We start from the raw sequence: 21,070 nt of genomic DNA on the forward strand, positions 1-21,070 counted from the left end.
CATCAACACCAGAAGGGAGTTCAATCTCGATGAACTTCTTCCTGTCTGAAGTTGAAGTCACTTGTAATGCCGCATCACTAACCACATTTCCAATGGCCAACACTTGGCTGTCATTAGGCACCCCACCAATGCTTAACAGTTCTTTTTGAAGGCACCGAGGATACTTGACCAAGGACCAGGTTAGCCGACCCAAACGGTTCTTGTCAAGCTCACCATGTAGTCTGTCAGAAAGCGTCTGCCGGTCGTAGTGCTTAATGAGAGGCAGGCTGTGGCGACAACTCTTACCACGGAAATCGAAACGTTGAAAGTACGTAATCATTAAGAAGGGGATACACCCCGAAGTTGTCTGCTATTTTCACCGATACACTGCCGCGCCTTCTTCACCAAATTTTCCAAAGACATAAGTACACCAATCGTATCGTAATCGAGTCCACATCTTCAACGGCTCTCAAAAGCTTGAAGTCAACCCCACCGTATGATGTTGGAGTTAGGAATGATGACATTGCGAGCGAACGAACACTGCAGAATGCGGACCTCCTTTTTTGTATTTTTTTTTAAAATATCTTGGAAGACAATTCCTAAATTAATGCCTTCGTTAACCCCTTTTATGTTGTACGCTTTTCGCCATTTATCTTTCAATTGCTTGTTCTCCGGCGCTTGAGAATCCTTTTGGCGGCCCGTAGGTACTAGCTCAAGAGTTTTAGGACCAAGTGGTAACATAAAACAGTCATACACGTCATGCTTGGTGACCATGAACTCCTTATCCTTGGCCCGAAAAATATACGATTCATCACTGAATGCTTTCAGAAAATATTTAACATGACCCATCGGATATGTTTTGAGCTTAAGCTCCAGAATACCACCGAAACCGATCCTCCGTACCGCATCTCGCTGTGCATCATTAAGCTTTTCAAAGAGCTCAACAAGCTGCTTCGGCCGGCACTTGACAGCCACCTTTGCTATTTTCTTCGTGTCTGGTTTCGCTGATTTGGCTGGTTTGGCAACAACAAGCTCCTTACTCAACTTAACAGGCACCTTTGCTTTTTTGGACTTGCCTGATTTACCCTCATTTCCACCTGACATCTGTTAACATTACTCAAAATTAATTGTTGCATACAAAAAAAAATAAGACAAAAAGAAAAGTTAAAATTGTAGCAAAGATAAAGTGTAATTATAGCGACCACAAGTGTAATTCTAATAAAATAAAGTGTTATTTTAACAGCAAATAAAAACTCTCAAAAAAAAAAAGTGTGATTGTAGCAGCACAAAGTGTTATTTTAACAAACAAAAGTGTAATTGTAGCAGAGGAAAGTGTAATTCTAACAAAATAAAGTGTTATTTTAACAGGCAACAGTGACATTTTAACAGAAAAAAGTATGATTTTAGCTGACAAAAGTGTAATTCTAACAAGATAAAGTGTTATTTTTACAGACAACAGTGTAATTTTAGCAAAAAAAAGTCTAATTGTAGCAGCATAAAGTGTTATTTTAGCAACAAAAGTGTGATTCTAACAAAAGGGTAATCAAAAGTGGGATTTGTAGCAGAATAAAGTGTTATTTTAGCTTACAAAAGTGTAATTCTAACAAAATACAAATGTTATTTTAACGAACAAAGATGACATTTTAACGAAAAGAGTGTGATTTTAGGCGACAAAAGTGTAATTCTAACAAGATAAAGTGTTATTTTAACAGGCTACAGTGTAATTTTAGCAAAGAAAAGTGTAATTGTAGCTGCATAAAGTGTTATTTTAGCAACAAAAGTGTAATTCTAACAAAAGGGTAATCAAAAGTGGGATTTCTCCAAAGAAAAAATGGATAAAGTGTAATTTTAACAAAGAAAGAGTAATTGTAAGCAACAAAAGTAGGATTTTTCAAAAAAAAACTGACTAATCTTAATGAATATGAACATATATGCTAAAAACGTTAGTTGACAAAATACAGTGATCCAAAATAACTGTCCTACATGTCCTAAATGTGCTAAAAATAACTGGCTAATCAAAATGAAGAAACCAAATACAGTGATCAAATAGAACAAGACATCAACAATGGTGACAAAGTACAAAGTGATCAAATACGGTCAATAACATAACAATGTCCAATAAATTAAAAAAAACGTCTAAATAAATGAAGAGAACAAATAATAAAACTCTAAAAACCCAGAAAAAAATCATAAAACTCTAAAACCCCCAAAAAAATTACCTTCTAAAGTGATTGAAAGGACGACAATGGCAGTTTGCAAGTGAGCAAAGAAAATGGAGAAAAAAACGATAATAAGGTAACAAAAAAGCAATAAAATTGGGGGATTTTTATAGCAGTTTCGTCTTAAGCAGTTGAAATGAATGTGGTTTAATTTGGGGGAAATGTTTTGGGGGAAAATTAATTTTGAATAATTGAGAGATGGTAAGTGGGGGAAGTTTTTAGGACGTGTGTGTGTTTGATGTTTTGATTGACAACCTGCTGCATGCATGCTAATACCCACCCTATGAGTGGTAGGAGAAGAGAGGTAATTATTTTAGCCATTAGAATATTATTATTAGTTGCTTTTTACTTGTAATCTAAGCCATTCAATAACATGATCTAAGGGTAGACAATGGAACTCATGGACTCAAGTGTAAGACATGGACTTAGATGATCTTATTACTATATATATATATATATATATATATATATATATATATATATATATATATATATATATATATATATATATATATATATATATATATATATATATAATCAAGGTTGAAACGCCGTGGATGCGCCACGTGTCAACCCAGCATTAAATACAAGTATTAATTACAGCTGAACATTAAATATAAACATAATAAATGTTGTATAAATCTCAGCAAAATATTAATTATAGTTTAATAAATTTTATTATAAAATTACATTAAATAATTACGGTGATTTGATTCTAAATTTATTAAAAAAATATTTTGATAAAAATTCTAAAATGTAAATAATTACGTTCATTGCGAAAAATGCTTCAAATAGAGTATAATTTTCGTTATATTTATTGAAATAGTTTTTATTTGTAGAGATGATTAAAGTGAGTGTCTCATAATGTTTTATTTTTACGTACAAAGATATTTTGAAAAAGTTATAAAACTTAGACCATTAAATACTAAGAAAAATATATTTGGAAGAGTCGTATTTCTTAAAAACATAATTTAAAGAAAACTACTACGAGAGTACGAGATAAGTTTTTATATGAGAATGAAAAAAAATATTGCGAGAAATTGAATACTTATGAGATTTTGATAGGTTTAAATAGTGTGATAACGAGTATTTGTATGAGTATGTATGTACACAGTGATCGCGAGTGCATTTGAATAATCAAAACAAAAGTAATGATTATTAAATAATATATATTGTACTATAAAGGACATGAAAAAAATAGAAAAAATGTTACATTTTACTTTAATATCTTCAATTAAATCATATATACTTCATGTATAAATATTGATTATGACTAGCTAAATATTACTATTAGGTAAATATTTTACATGTTATCTTTTAAATACTTGAAATTAAACCTAAAAAAATATTATTTGAGAAAGTTTAACCTATTTTATTTACAGGTAAATTCTAAAGCATCATTTATATATGGTTGTTTTAAAATACAAAAGATGCAATTCTTATAGAATAGATATATTTGACACATAATAATTAATACATGCAAGACACACTCAAAACATTTGAATAAGTTGAGTTTGAACTCTATATGTTTGATAGATATATATCACACGTTATATATAAAAAACTAAAAATTACATAAAGCTATATTCACATCATTTTGAACAAATATTAATTGATTTAGAACATAACGAATCGTGAAATGATATAATTTGAGAACTTAATGTTGATTGTTGCATTATTTAATTAAATTTTATTTTAATTAATACTCCCCTCCTATTCGCTATAATGTTCCTCTTTGTCTTTGGCATGATACTTAAGGAATATTATTAAAAATGAATAAAGGACATTGGTGGGGTTGTTGATAGGAGAGACTCCAGAGAGGAATACTATTAAAAATGAATAAAGGACATTGGTGGGGTTGTGATAGGAGAGACTCGAGAGAGAAATGAATTATTAGGAGTTAAATAAGGAGTTGTGAGGCCAAAATATTAAGGAAAGTAATAAAATATGAGTAAAAGAGTTGTGTGAGGTTTGGTGATATGAGAGAAAGGTGAATAAAATAAGAGTAAAAGTTACCAAAAAAGGAAAGGGAAACATTACTTCAATAATCCATTTCGGGAAAGAGGGAACATTATAACGAATAGGAGGGAGTATGATATTTGATTAGTCACAAAATAATATATAAAACGCTGATCATGTATAATTAATTATCACTTATTAGTTTTAATTAAAATTGTATGTATTTTATTTTTTAACTTTGAAGTTAAACCTAAAAAAATTAAATTTGAGAAAAATTAATTTATTTTTATTTAAAAGTAAAAATATTAAAGGTCATATATAAATTATGTTATTTTTCTTCAATTATAATAATAAAATTTTAAAACAGGCCGCGCGAAGCGCGGGATATTACCTAGTTCAATCATATAATTGTGTATCTAACTCCATTCCAAAACGTCCAACCAAACAATAGAATGGATTGAATCCATTCCAAAAGTTCGAACCAAACACCCCCTTAATATTAGATAACTTAAAAAAGAGACTAAAAAATCACGCATGTTATATTCTTAGCGGGTCGGACGGGCTGGACTGTTTTAAAATTCTTTTGTCCTTGTCGTACTTGTCCTGGTCCGTAACCCAATTTTGAATTTTTAGTTGTCCAAGCCCGGTAAAAATTTGGGCCGGATGGGCCGGGTTATCGGACGGTATGACCCATGAACACCTCTAATTGACATGTATGGATCATTTTGGATGCGAGTGCTTGTTGATTTTAATAAATGGTGCTGGAAATTTGAGAAGAATTTGGCTAAGCAAAAGATAGAAAAAATTGATTTGCAATGCAAAAGAAATGTACAACTAGTGGCTAATATAAAGCTAAACATACTTAACAAACCCCTAAATCTAAGCAATTATCTAGGACCATATTAACCACACATAATATACAAAAACCAATCCCACTAAGGCCCTGTTTGGTAAACATAGGATTAATATTAGCAGAAGCAGATTTAGAAAGCAGATTTGACTAGCATAATGATTTAGCAGATTTGACTAGCAGATTTATTTAGCAGAATTGTTTTAGAGGTGTTTGGTAATTGACAGTTTTAGATTAGCAGATTGTTTAGATTCTTTGTAAAATGACAAATAAGGATATGAATAAATTATTTATTAAATATATAAAAGGAAAGGTAATATTTTTTAAGGGGGTAAATATGACAATATTTTTTCATTCCAATCCGCTAACCTAATATGCTAGTAGGAGCAGCATATTGCAAAATAGCATATTGGACCCCAATATGCTATTTCAATATGCCATTAACCAAACGCTCTAAATAGCATATTCGTAAGTCAAACATGCTAAATCTCTCCAATATGCTGAAATTTGGCCAATATGCCATTTACCAAACAGAGCCTAAATCACAACTTACTACTCGTATATATGTTTGACGTACTTAGTGGATGCAATACCATAAACTTACTATATAATAATCCTATTATTATGGAACTAATTCAAAAAACAAACTAAATACTAAATCTAAATTTTGAAGCATATTACTTCAACACGCCCCCTTCTTCAAAATTCGTAAAATGCACGCTATATCCCTGAGATTTGACATTTTGGCCGAAAACCCAATTTTTTAATCTGTAAGACTTTAAGAGGTCATAGCTCGTGTTTACGAGCTCAGAAAGTGACGATTTGTTTTGAGAACTGATCATCTTTTCGAGAACTACGACTTGAAAAAAAAATTGTCGAGTTTGGAACTCGTGACCAAAAGATATGGTCAGTCAAAGTTTGTTCGGTCAAAAAACTTTGACATACAAAAATTCCTAACCATGGGATCCAAATACATTTTTTTTCAAATCGTAATTCCCAGAAATATGATCGTTTTGAAAAAAAATTGGCACTTTCTGAACACATAAATACGGGTTATGATCTTTAAAGTTTTCCGGATTAAAAAATTATGTATTTGGCAAAATACAAAACCTCAGGGGTACCGCGTGCATTTTCCCTTCAAAATTTCTTCTCAACAGTAATGGAGACGTCTCTCCAATAAGTTTGTAAAGCACTTCTCTCCAATTTGTGATGCACATCTCACCACCATCTTCTCGGTGCACATAACCACCATTAACTTGGTGCATATAATCACCAACATTTATTTGGCGCCCTTCTCACCATCTCTAATTTATCTCTAACTTCACTGATGGTGCACTTTTCACCATATTTTCTGAATAGAATTTATTCTTCCAACAATTTGAGCCATGTTTGGCTTCTCTCTAGACCAATATTTTTTTGCCAAATGGCCATATTTTTTGCGTGTGACATTAAGGCTTCCACTTATGCCAACAACCATCTTCACTATGATCAAATTTCTGGCAATTGTTACATTGGGCTGCTGTACCTTTTCCTTTAAAAAAATGTTTTTTTTTCTCTAGAAATACCCCTTCATTTTTTCCGTACACCCCCCTCATAGACGTCTTTGATCTACGATACTAACGCCCCGCTTTTTATACTTAAAGTCACCCTCTTTAAGTTCAATTCAGATCGTATAACTTTAGTTCAGAAAGTTTCAGATCTTATAAGTTCAGGTAAGTTCAAATCCTATAAGTTCAGAAAAGTTCAACTCTTACAAGTTCAGTTCAGAAAAATTTCAACTCCTATAAGTTTAGTTCCGAGAAGTTCAAATCCTATAAGTTCAATTCAGATTCTATAAATTTAGTTCAGAAAAGCTCCGAAACTTTAAGTTAACTTATATTAAAATATCAATACTATATATATAATCCAGAAACCAAGGAATTTCAATGTAATTAAATAAATCTATACAAATTAATTATACTATATAATTTTTAATCATAGCGCGGTATAATAGACCTGACCAAGGGATTTCAATGTAAATATTATATAGTTTTGGTTGAAGTATAAATTTAGAGAACACTAGAATATGGTGATCTTCCTTAAAATAAACATGCTCCACTTATGATATTAATTAGTATAAAGATGTTAAATACCATATACATGTGAACCCCCGAGTTTATACAATAAAGTAAACACAATTCTTGCAGCGGCAAAATGCGATATTTTAAAAACTTTAAAGATAAAACGACAGAGTCGCTAAAACATAAGAACGAAAACTTAAGTTAAGAAAACTTTATTACAAAATACAACTTAGCTAGATGTGCGAGATCTTAGTCCCTGATTCAAACACAGTTATAATACCAAGTACAATACTAAACTACAACGAGAAAGGTCATTCGTTGTAGTACAACGCTCGCTAGCTCACTCGTCCAAATACCCTATTTAGGCACCAACCTCCAACCTGTTCATTCATTAAAATGAATGGCACAGTCAGTGGGGGAGTAACTCGAGATTCTCCCAGCCATATTACATGAAAACACACATAAACAAGAGCAATATAGGCATAACCCAACACAAGTAAGTTAATTTAAATATCGTAATAGCAAGAACAAATAGTACACAATACATCATGTGATCATAATCGATAACTTTAACTATTACCCTTATCATGTGACATAGGTAACGATAAGCAATAACGTACGAAATAAACCAACATATATGAAACTTGTGAGTACAAAAAGAAAGAAGAGTAAAATTTATCATTTGCCGACCATATCGATACTAAGAGGCTTGCATCTCACCTCTTAGTGCCGATATGATCAAAAGACTCTTAAAAGAGAGACACATCATCTAAACAATCCAAGATATAACTCTCACAGTAAGTGGCATATGCCAAGCATCATAACTATGCAAGACTTTTACGCTCTAGACTCATTTCCTCCCGGTAGGACGACGATAATATAATACGGGTAGGTAGTTACACAACTGACTATTATGGGTAGGTAGTCACACAACTTAGACATTAATTCTAACAAGAGGAGAGGCCACACAAGATGTGAGATATTGACTCTAACAAAATATATATGATTCTAATGACCATTCATGGTAAACATGGCACACCTGAGTCAAACATCCAAAATCCGCCACTTATCATGTGAAAGAGACATAAATAAGTTATATTAATGACAAACAAATGTTAACATGTCATCCACAACTATTAGAACAATGGTTTAGACGTATATCAATAAGTCAAGGCAAGAAAAGAAGCAACATACTAACCAAACATGAATCCATAGGTCATTCGAGGCAAACATGACATATCACTACTACAAATTTAGGCAACTACAACGCCCCTTTAACAACGATTATTCACGAAAATCACAATAGACGTTGTAGAATGTATGGCGCGAATTTTACTAAAATAAATTACAACGGGTATGGTTATAAAAACCGTTGTTATTAGTTTTAACAACGGGTCACACATGCACAACCGTTGTTAATAATTTGGCGCAAAATTGGCGCAAATTTAGTGAAAAGTAATCACAACGGTTATTTTTGAAACCCGTTGTTAAAACTTATTTCACAACGGGTGTTTTTTATAACCGTTGTCAAAACATATTTCACAACGGTTGTTGTTTAATAACCGTTGTCAATACCTTCCATACTATAAACCACACAAACACAAGTCTGCTGCAGCCACAAAACACAAACCTTAATACACAAACACAAACCCAGCAGCAGCCAAACACAAACACAAAACACACACTTTCTCATCGTCTCTTTCTCTCTTTCTCATCGTCGCTTTATCTTCTCGCCGTCACTGTTGATTTCATCCTCTCTTTACGTACGTTACGTAATTATCGGTTTGTTAATTATTTCATTTCCATCTTCATTTCCATGTATGTGTTTCTAATTATTTCATTTCCATCTTATTTGGCGTCCTTCAGTACGGATCGAGCATGTTTTAGCAGTTAGTTGAGATAATGCAATGTATTAATATATATTTGGCGTCCTTCAGTACGGATCTTGATGATGACTGATAGATCTATGGAGTTGAAAAAATGGAAGCAAATCAAACAAGCATAACTCAACACTTTCAAAATGATCATTTCATTTAATTTTAAACCAAATACATTACAAAGAATTATCGAAATCAAAAGATGTATAATAAGCCGAAACAACCCCGGTTAAGCGTAAAAAGCGCTTCTCAACCTGCCACCAATCACGCCACTCTGGTATACCGCTAACTTCCGGGTCATTGGCTTCATATTTTGCAATAACAGATTGAATATATGCAAGGACACGACTTGCATGTGGAGATAAGGTTGGAAGAGTACAACTCAACATATCTCTGGCTGCAGCCAAGTTGCGAGTAACAGGCCGACTAGGGTATGAAGATGATGATGATGATGAGGCTTTGTTGACAAGCCGGACTGCTTCACGCCTCTTAATCCAATAATTCCGTTGATGTTCAAGGGATGCTTTGATTAATGGGTGTTGATCGGCGGGAAGCCCGGCGAGAACCTTACCATCATCTTCAATCGTTTGTGTAAGCCATTCTTCGTTGTTGATAAAATTAGGGTTCATTGCCATGTTGTTTCAATTAATGAATGTTAGTAAAGGATGCTTTAATATATGTTGGTAAAGGATGCTTTAATATATGTTAGGTAAAGGATGCTTTAATATTTATAGCTAGTAATATTTAATTTAATTTTTTTTTTATTTTTTAAGAACAAACAACAACGGTTATTTAAGAACAACCCGTTGTCTTTAGTTATAACAACGGTTTTGTATATTAAAACCCGTTGTTATAACTTTCCCCCCAAAATTGAGTCACACTTTACACAACGGGTTTTTATATTTAAAACCGTTGTTAATAGTTTTAACAACGGTTTCCGTAAGAAAACTAACCGTTGTTAAAACCTTCTACAACGGACGCTTTAACAACGACCGCTTTTTTATATAACAACGGTTTTTGACCGTTGTTATAGCCTGTATCTGTAGTAGTGTATATGGGTGAAACATCCAAAAACCGTATTTAAACAAGTGAATGAGACTTAGTCAAATAGTTCTAATGTTAAACAAGTGTTAACACACCCTTTATAAACCTTAGAACAAAGGTCTAGGTCAAAAACCTCAAAACAAGGCGAGAAAAGAGGGTTTATAGTTCAACAACACAACTTTGGCAAATTCGCGCGGCCAACTCGTCATGCAAGGTCAAAGTAGTGCGGCCTAAGGCTCTCTGGAGCCAACTTGCACGGCCAAACTCGTCATGCATGGTCAAATTCGTGCGGTCCATACCTTACTGGAACTAACTTGCACGGTCAAACTAAACTCGTGCGGTTTGGGAAGGTTTGGGACTGCTTCGACTACGTTTCATAAAATGGTCATATCTCCGTCATTTCTAAGTCATTTTGGACGTGTGACCTACAACTAGAACCGTAAGAGGACAAGATAACTCCTAGATTTGGAATTAAATTAATATCAGGTCGACAACTTGAGATATTGGCATTTAAAGTTGAACCTTCATATTTACGACTTCCAAACTTGCTATTCTTTACTCAATTTCATTCCAACTTTAATGTATCTTGTTTAAACATGTGAATGCTTAACCTAGTGTCTCAAATACAACATGTATATGTCCAATAATGATTTATAAGACTCTCAAATACATCGGCTTCAAACCAACAACAACCAATTATAAGAATCGTTAACAATGGAAAACCGCAACTTTACCCAAATTCGCTCCAAGTTTAAAGTTGGGCACAACATTAATAACCTAACAAGAAACCTCATGATAAATCAATGTTCCAACATATAAGAGACGTGTGAAACATGAATTAAGTATGAACATGGTTAATTAACATTATCAACACACCTTAATCATATTTTCCACTCATAGGCACACACAACAACATAGTTTGATGTCAATATTTTAAAACCTCATTCAAACCAACAAGAACATGATTAATACTATCATATGGAACAAGAGAATCATAAATTAACATATGAAAGTGGATTCTCAATACAACATAGTCCCAAAGTCCACAACTTTATCCAATTTCATTACTAACATGCAAAGATTGATCTTTTAATCAATAATCACCAAATCTAATAACCAATTAACACAAACACATGTAGGCCCTGTTCTTTTGGACTGAAATTGTCCGAACTGAACTGAACTGAATTGAACTGATCTGAACTAAACTGAACTGAACTAATAATAAAAGATTATACAAATAATAATAATACCAATAATAATAAATATTATAATAACAATAATACCAATAATAATAATAATAATAATAAATATTATAATAATATTATTCATTAAAAATAATAATATATTAATATAATATAATAATAATAATAATCTAATAAGATATATAAAAAATAAAATAGTAATATAACAATAAATATAGTAATAATAATAATAATAATAATAGTCAGTCTAATATAATAACTTATTAATATAATAATATTAAATATAATAATAATTAATATGTGATTAATAATAATAATAATAAATATATTAATAAAATAATAAATATAAAATAATAACTTATTAATATAATAATAATATTAATAATAATAATAATAATAATAATAGTAATAAATATGTTATGAATAATATTAATAGTAATGAATATATTAATAAAATAATAATAATAATAATAATAATAATAATAATAATAATAATAATAAATAATAATAATAATAATAATAATAATAATAATAATAATAATAATAATAAATATGATATGAATAATATTAATAGTAATGAATATATTAATAATAATAATAATAATAATAATAATATAAATATAAATATAAAATAATTTAAACAATACGAATTAATTATTAATAAATATAATAGTAATATAATAAATATAAAAATAATATAATAATAATAGTAAATACATTAATAATAATAACAATAATAATAGTAATAATAATAATAATAATGATATCAATAAGAATATAAAATAAGAATAATAATATTAATGTTGAAAAAACTAATATGAATCGAATCAATCGATCTGATCTCAATCGAATCAATCAACTTAACCGAACTGAATCAATCAATCAACTTAATGGAGCTGAATCGAATCTGAATCAACTTATTAGAACTGAAATTAAGTCCAAAAGAACAGGGCCGTAATATCGAGTAACCCGTCAAAATTACCTTAATTAGTACTTCTAAACTTTCAAATCCTCTTCATTATGGTAGTAATCCTACTCCGGGTCTTCAAGGTCACTTGTTATGCACAAATACATGATAGATTTGTTAGAAAGTCTAAATTGAAAAGATGGGCTTTTGGGAAATTGTAAAAGATGAGACTTTCTTACCTTAAAAGATGAAGGATGAGAAAAGTGAAGTTTGCCGCGAAAATGGATTGATTTGGTGGAGGAATGAAGGTGTTATGATGCTTTTAAAACGGATTAATTAACAGGAATAATCCAAACTATTGACGATCTTCTCGTAATAATCCAAACCATCTTTTAACTAACAATAAACCCAACTAACCCACCCTTCTTCTCTGAACAAACTTGTCTCTTTAGTTACCCGTTGTTTCCGGTTTTTGCAATTTTTTTTAATATTTTTATATCATCTTCTTCCTTTGTTATACAGTAATTAATAATTATGATAAGAGAAACATAATTACTCTAACAATGTCATCTCTCTCCTACTATGCTTAACATTTGTGAGATATCCCTCTTGTAATCATCAAATATAAAAACTTGTCAATACTCAATAGTCATTTGTTGTTTCTTCTGTTAATAAACATCATACTTTTTGGCATAAATGATGGATTATTTAGAATGATGATGGTGAGTCCAACCATCCATTGATTGTTTCCGGGGGCAAAGCAGTTGGAACTATGAAATTAAATGCATTTTATTTAATTACAGCAAGTCACAAATGGTTGGATCTTGGATGTTCATAAAAGGTGGTTTTTTGTGGCGAGCACGGAGCAGGTGGTGCTTCGGTTGGGGAGCCCGCCTTAGCTAGACTAGTAAGAGTGATGGAGGTGCTGCAAATCGGAGCAGCGGATGAGCTGTCAATGGTGACTTTAGTGGTGATGCGTACGATGGATGAAGGAGATGAGGAGCAGCTACAATGGGTTGTTCCTAGGTGACAAAGGTGACCGGGGCTGGTGGCTCATTTGAGGTAGATATGGTCGGTCTTAGCTTTGGCAGCTATGAACGATTTTGGAGTGGTGGCTTGGACTCTAGCGGTGGTGATGGTAGCGGTAATATGGTGACTTGGTGAGAGAGAAGGGCTGACTAATGGGTTTGTGAGAGGTGACTCCATGGGAAGTCATTTAACTTGTTTAGGAGGTAGCCGGTCATTATGGCCTATTATGAGAAGAACAGTCGATAGTAAGGTTTATTGTGAGTTAAAATGAAGATCAGATTAATATGAGAAGGTGACCAATAGTTTGGATTATTCTTGTTAATTATTCCTTTTAAAATTGAGAAGTTAGGGTTTTAAAGAGGGTTTTGGAGAGAAAAGAAAATCTGAAAATTTGAGGTAAAAGAGATGAAGTGAGTTGTGAGAAATGAGAATAAAACCTATAATTATATCCCAACTTGACTTACCTTGACCCATGACCAAAACAACTCCGTTTCCACTCAAATTTCGCATAAAATCTGATTCCAAGCTCTATATGGGCAAGTTGGTAACAGTTTCCACACTTAAACCCGATTTTTATAAAATAAAGCTAATAAAATATTTAAAATAATAAAATAACTATTTAAATTAATAAAGCCCCAAAGTAAAATTCGCGGGTGTTATAATATAAATATAATATAAGTATGTTATATTTGGAAACTAATAAAAAGTAAATAAATTAAGCTAGAGTTCCGGAAAATATAATATTCCATAATTATTTCGATTTGATTTAATGCATATATGTAATATATTTATATAAAAAATTGTAGTAACATTGGATATAGTAATATGATAATAATCACTCATTTGAATAGTCAAAGAATATTAGCAGCAGCGGGAGTTGTGAATGTAATAAAAGTAACAATGGGAGTAGTGAAATTATCAATATTAATGCGAGAGTAGTGAAAGTAACAATAATTACGTAACATTAATTACAGCGGGGTAGTGAAAGTAACAGTAGTAATAACGAATGTAATAAAAGTAACAATATACTAACAACAAAAGAAAGTATATATGAACAATTAGCTAACCAATCGATTTAAGTAAAATATTAATAGCGGGAATTGAATTTGTCTCATAATTTATTTCATTGTAATTTTAAGATATGTCATAGAAAAATATACTAATTATAAATTTATGAGTTATGCAACTTTAAACTAGTCTTATTTAATTGAAAATAAATTTTAATGCTAAATAGAGGTAGGCAACAATACTAGTTTATATAAAACTTGTTAAAAAAATTAACACAAATTATAAAATAAATTATTCATTTAATTCGAATGAAAGAGTTGTCTTTTTATATAATAGGACGGTCTTATAGTCTCATCTTATGTTTTTTATTATTTTTTTTGGTGCGCCTATGTTTTTTATTGTTAAATTAATTAGTTATATACCATACATTATTAATCTATGCCTTCAAGCTAGAAGGATGATCATTTCATAGTTATGAAAATGAAGACTCATATTAACCATTATAGGCTTTTGAAAACAACACTAAGCTTGGGATTTTGATATAGAACTATGTTTATTAGGATAAACATTTGGCGAGGAAAATGAAGATGAAGAAGAAAGAGACGAGGAAGAGAATAAGATGGAAATAAATGATTAAAAAGAATATGTAAAATGTAAACAAAACAATGTATATAAGCGAAAAAAATTTATTACCTTATTTTGTGTTTAAAACATATTTTGTTTTTGTAAATGTTAATATCTAAAAGTAAAGATAATAATAATTAAGTTAACTTAAATTAATTATAGTTAAATTCAGATCCATTTAAATTCAGTTAAGAAAAGTTCAGATCCTATAAGTTCAGTTCATAAAAGTTCAGATCCTATATGTCCTGTTCAGTTCAGATTTTATAAGTCCAAAAAAGTTCAGATCCTATAAGTTCATTTCAAAAAAGTTCTGATCCTATAAGTTCAGTTTAGAAAAGCTCAGCAAATTTAAGTAAAAAAGAACAAGGCTTAAGAGCATTAAGTTCAGTTTAGAAAAGTTGTTTTTGAAAATGTCTTTTGAATATTCAAGTGATGATATTTTATTATCATAAATTTTCGAATTAAATAGAAATTAAATGTAATACCCGTCATTTCTAGAGGGTGCTCGATCGAGCAGAGTGAGGTTGCTAAATCGAGCAACCCCAAATTTCGAGTCAAAAGTGTACGAGAAAGCCCGAGACATTCCCCGATGTGTTTTGAATGGTCAACTCGATCGAGAAAATTTAGTTGCTAGATCGAGCAACCCAATATTTTCAGCGTCGCATGATTTCCTATTTCCCTAACTTTGTATTATTGTTGTTGTTGTTGTTGTTGTTGTTGTTGTTGTTGTTGTTGCTGTTGTTGTTGTTACTTCTTCTTCTTCTTCTTCTTCTTCTTCTTCTTCTTCTTCTTCTTCTTCTTATTATTATTATTATTATTATTATTATTATTATTATTATTATTATTATTATTATTATTATTATTATTATTATTATTATTATTATTATTATTATTATTATTATTATTATTATTCTTATTCTTATTATTATTATTATTATAGAAGGATGCGCGCAACTTTCATTAAAAGAAAAATATAAATTTTACATGAAATTGGTGGGGAGCCGAGAGACAATCTGGGCTCCCACACCCTTAGCAACAACAAAGCTAAGTTTAGTAAAAATGTAAGCGGCCACCCGAGCCCCCGCATCCTGAGATACCGAGAATTTCTTCTTCTTCTTCTTCTTCTTCTTCTTCTTCTTCTTCTTCTTCTTCTTCTTCTTCTTCTTCTTCTTCTTCTTATTCTTCTTCTTCTTATTATTATTATTATTATTATTATTATTATTATTATTATTATTATTATTATTATTATTATTATTATTATTATTATTATTATTATTATCGACTTAGCTCACCCCAAACACTATATATACCTCTAAAACACCATATTTAAAACCCTTTTCCTTATTTTTCAAGTTTACGCAGAATCTCATAAATTGTTCAGAGAGAATCAAGAGAAGATCTATTGTTCAAATCAAATTGGGGTTTTCTTATTTGCAAAGCAAAATCAAGCCTTTCCTTGTTGTAAGTGTCTAATTCGCTCTTTAGTTCATTAATTCACATAATAAACCTTTAATTTATCTTGTTAGATTGATTTAAGACCAAACCCTATATTTGAGATTAAAATAGTTGTAATAGATTATATTATTGCATAAGATATGTAGTGATTATACGAATTGTGTATTGTAGGTAGCGAATTTGTAGAAGATCGTTATTAGTTGACTTGTGTGTCTATTGACACGTGAAAAATAGCGAAAAGGTAGAGATTGTCCTATATAACTCTTGTTTTCATTGATGCAATTATTGTATTGTTCATGGTGTTGTTGGTTGTTTATATATTGATCATGTTGTTGATGGTAGATGTTGGAATCTTTGAATAATTTATGTATGTAAGAGTTAATTCAAACGTGGAGTTTGAAGGGTGATCCGGGTGATGGAGTTTGGTGTGGTTATTGTGTTGATCATTGGTGGTACGAATATCATCGGTGGTACAAATAACATTGATGGTACAAGTTGAATTGGTGGTACGAATGAATAGCATTGGTAGTTCGAGTTGCATTGGTGGTACGATGAGCATTGTTGATTTTGTATAATATGAATGTAATTGTGTTTTTGTAACTTTGTTGTCTTAGAGTGTCCCTACTCAACCATTGGTTGACTGTGTGCATCTTTTGTCAAAACTATTTTCATCTCCCGCCAATTTTTTGGGCTTTTTGCGGCGTTTCTATTACAACCGCCACGATAAAGGCGTCACAATATGAGTTTTTTCTACTAGTGATTTCCAGCAAATGTATCTTGCAGGTGAAACGTGTAGATGTTGAACGGTGAGCGCATTAACGAGTTGATAGACTTAGTAGTTGGCTAATTACTTATGAGTATTAGACGGATCAGTTAAACATTATATTTAAGACTTCCGCTGCTGTATTAGAAAAGAATTTATAAGTTGGTGAAATTGTAAGTTGTCTTAAGCAAATTATTTAATAAATTTTTAAATTGTTCTTTAATTGCTGGTTATGATGTTCACTACTTCGGTTTACCGAGATGGTAACATCCCTATTTATTTGAGAAGGTCTAGCTAAAAACTCGTAATTAAATAGGAGTGTTACATTAAAATTTTACCAATCGCTCTTTCATCGGGAAAATTCTCACCTAGTAACCTAATTTGATTGAAAATAGACATAAGCTTACCCACATATGTTTTTATTGTCTCTGATTTTTTCATCCTCTGCATCTCAAATTCCCTCTTGAGATTCAAAACTTCCATTAGTTTTGTTTGCTCATTGCCTTCAAACTCTTGCTTTAGCACCTTTCATGCTTCTTCAGTGACTCACATGCCATAATAAATGAAAATATTTCATCAGAGGTCGTGGAATAGATACATGAGGGCTCTTGGCGTCTTTGCTTTATCCTCATCGTACTTTTTCATTTGATTTAGAGTAGGATTATTCATAATCAGATTCAGCGACCTACCATAAAGTTAAAGCTTTCAAATGAGACTTCATTTTGATAGCCCAAGCTTGATAATTTTCTCTCTTAAGAATGAGATATAAGAGGGATAAGTTATTTGATGCCATAACGTTTCTTGATTAAGCCCTAAGAATGAACCTGGTGCTCTGATACCAATTTGTTTAAAATTTGTGAAGAATATCGCAAAGCAAAAAATGGAAAATATGTGAAAGGAAATGTCACTGATTTTCAAAGCAAAGGAAGCATACAAATAGTGGCTAATATATAGCCAAACATACTTAACAAACCCCTAAACCTAACCAATTATCTAAGACCATATTAACCACTAACATAAAAACCAAACCACTAAATCATAACTTACAATACATGTTTTATGTACTCGGGGGATGCAATGCCATAAACTACTAATCTTATTATTATGGAACTAGTTAAAAAATAAACTAAATAATAAATCTAAATTTTAAAGCATATTACTTCAACAAACGGAAGTAGTATATTGTTGTGTGGACGTGCCTTATTATATTTGTTCTTGACTTGCCTTGTTATACTTGTTGTTGGTTGCGGGTGATACGGTAAGCATCACGTGCTATATGTGTACTTTATATATGTCGGAACAGGTACATAATATAGGTTGAGTTGTACGACCTTTACAGGATGGTCTCGGTCAGGATGGGGAAATCCTTATAGGGACGGAACATGGGTTGGAGTTTGATGGTTTTCCCGGACAGGAAGAAGTCCATCCTAACCAGGAAAGGTGATACGAGTTGGTCACAGCCGGGAGCCATCCCTGAATTTTTTCTGTGATGTTTTTTTAGTTATGCATGTTGGTTCCCATTCCTGTATTGCGTGGTTGTTTCCATCATTGGGATGTGTAGTTTGTCCATGTTTGTGCTAGTACAAGATTACTCAATCTTGGTATGGTTGTATGTGACACCCTCATTCATTGCGGAAAAGTAAACACATAATTCTAAATAAAAACTGCATGGATATGTTTGAAATAGGTTCGTTTGGGTAAAAACCTGTAATTTTTAAAACCGAAAACGAAACCTGAACCTGTTATAAAAATATCCAAATGGGAAGGTGTCAAACATGCAAGGTCTAAAGTAAATCTCATAAATTAAACATCGCTAAAGTCGCGAAATAAAGTTATACAACCCAAATATGAAAAAGGGAGACATATGTCCCTAAAAAGTATATGACATAAAAAGTGTTTAAGGGTCACAATAAAATAAAGCCAATCTAGGTCCCAAGGTTACTTTGCTCGCTAGCTCGTCCATGTACCCCATATATGCATCACCTACCTGTCAATCGCATTTTATACAAATACGAAAGCCACAGTCAGTGGGGAGTAACTCTGAGTTCTCCCAACCACGAAATGTCATAATTAATATAACATGTAAACATAAGAATATGAATATGAATAACCCATAGCCTTAGCATATAGATGCTAGACAATCGTGCTTATCATGTGAACAACAATATAACAACACATAGTCCTAGCATGTGAATACTAGACCGACTCATACTACACTATCATGTGAATCACATAACATCCAGGAATCCAAACTCTATCAACCATAGCCGGCTTGCATCTCACCTTCTATGATTCATAGAATCAACAAACAAGAAAGGACAATATATCTAGAGACAGGCATAAGTTCTTAGGACAGTCAATAGTCACTCTGTAACTCGAGTCTATACCACGAGGTAAGGTAAATACCCTAGTTCTAAACCTGTGCAGACCTAGCGACATGCGGAAAACTACCGCATCCAAGACCCATGATAACAACACATGAGTACCCCTAAGGAGTCCACCATAGGGTTGGCTAGTACTTAAGCTGACTACATACTTCTAAGAGTACGTCAGGAAGTCATGCCCTAACTTGGATATAAACCCACCAAGCTAAGACACAAAGGCTATTAAGCGGTGAACATATACTCGTCAAAGACTATAATGGCCTATCTATGACGAAGGCCGAAATACTCACCTAGGACCTAGTCCCAGCTTGAATACTTTAGCCCACACCACACAAGACAAGTAGGACACCCACTTAACCATAAGAGGGGCAAAGAGTCCAAACTTGCACACACAAATGATCATACACACCCTAGCATATGAAAGGCTACGCAAGAGCATATTCAGCTGACAAACCAACAATATCTCCAATATCAATAATAATCCAAATTCCAGCTAACCAACAGTACCATAATCCATGAGAACAAGCTAAAATGGCAAAGAGGCAACAAGACTCAAGCATAAGGCATCCAAAGCATCCAACAACCAACATGTGAAATGATAATCACAAATATCAAGGCATCAACATAAAACATCCAATAACAATCAATCTCACCTCAAAGACAAACCCTCGACCCGAGTCCCGCGACGGGTCATCGGTCAAATCGAGGCTGACCGGTTTAAACCTAGTTTGACCAAACTCGTTCGGTCAATCTGGCCCAGTCAGAGTCTTGGCCTACTTTGGCCCAAATCACAAAATTCATCACAATATCATTCTCATGCCATTTCCAATTTCTATCATGTGAAAAACTATCAACATAAGGAAATATATTCCAATTTATAAAATAACCAATTCAACGAAAATATTAGCTTAAACAATTTCCTACATGCCAAAATACCAACATACTTCAAAACATGAACCATAGGCCCAAAACATCAAATAATAGACCCAAGACCCGACCCAAAGTGACGGGTCAAAGTCCGGGCCGGACCCACCGGGCCTGTCGGTCTGCCGCACCCCTTTTACGGGCTGTTTTGGCGGTTTTTCCGCCCCTTTTCCCTTTTTCCTACCAAAATCCGTTTCAAGCTCAATTTAATACCGTCTCAAGCAACAATCAACAATACCCATTTCGTTTCAATACTTAAACATGTGAAAAACAACATATTTAACAAGCTTTAACAACAACAATTCATGTGAAAATTAAAGTTAACATGTTATTAATCACATAAGCATCCAACACATCATAAAAAACACTAATGTGACATTAAATCGTCGAGTAACTCAGAATAGTTACCTTAAGCTAGCAAAGAGACAAGTAATAACTTGAAAAAGCTTCTAAAACCCAAAATTACTCTTCATCTTCAACAACATATGAGTCACCTAACTCATCTTCAAAATCTTCACCTATAAGAACAACAAAAACACAATTATTAAGTTTAAATTCGAAACCCTAAAAGATGAGCCTTAAAACAAAATTGGGGGAAATGAAAATAAAGCTTACTAGGAGATGAGGATTGAAGAGAGGATTCCAAATATATAAGTTTTATGCAAATTAGTGGAGAAATGAAGGATTTATGAAGGATTTAGGGACTGTAAGGAGGATTTTTGAGAGGAATTTGGTGTTTGATGAAAGGAAGAGAGAGTGAATTATGGAGGAAATGAAAATTGAAAT

The 21,070-nt window shown here is 32.1% G+C and overlaps 1 long non-coding RNA gene across 1 annotated transcript; it reads right to left on the minus strand.

The window, feature by feature from the left end:
* Positions 1 to 18,761: 18,761 nt before the first annotated feature.
* On the minus strand, positions 18,762 to 20,775 carry LOC141629577 (uncharacterized). Its single transcript, XR_012537316.1, has 2 exons — positions 20,693 to 20,775; positions 18,762 to 18,963 (listed from the first exon to the last, which is right to left on the minus strand). It is a non-coding gene; the product is annotated as an uncharacterized LOC141629577 (long non-coding RNA).
* Positions 20,776 to 21,070: the final 295 nt, after the last annotated feature.

This window comes from Silene latifolia, chromosome 2 (genome assembly GCF_048544455.1).
Source record: "Silene latifolia isolate original U9 population chromosome 2, ASM4854445v1, whole genome shotgun sequence".
Taxonomy (NCBI): Eukaryota; Viridiplantae; Streptophyta; class Magnoliopsida; order Caryophyllales; family Caryophyllaceae; genus Silene; species Silene latifolia.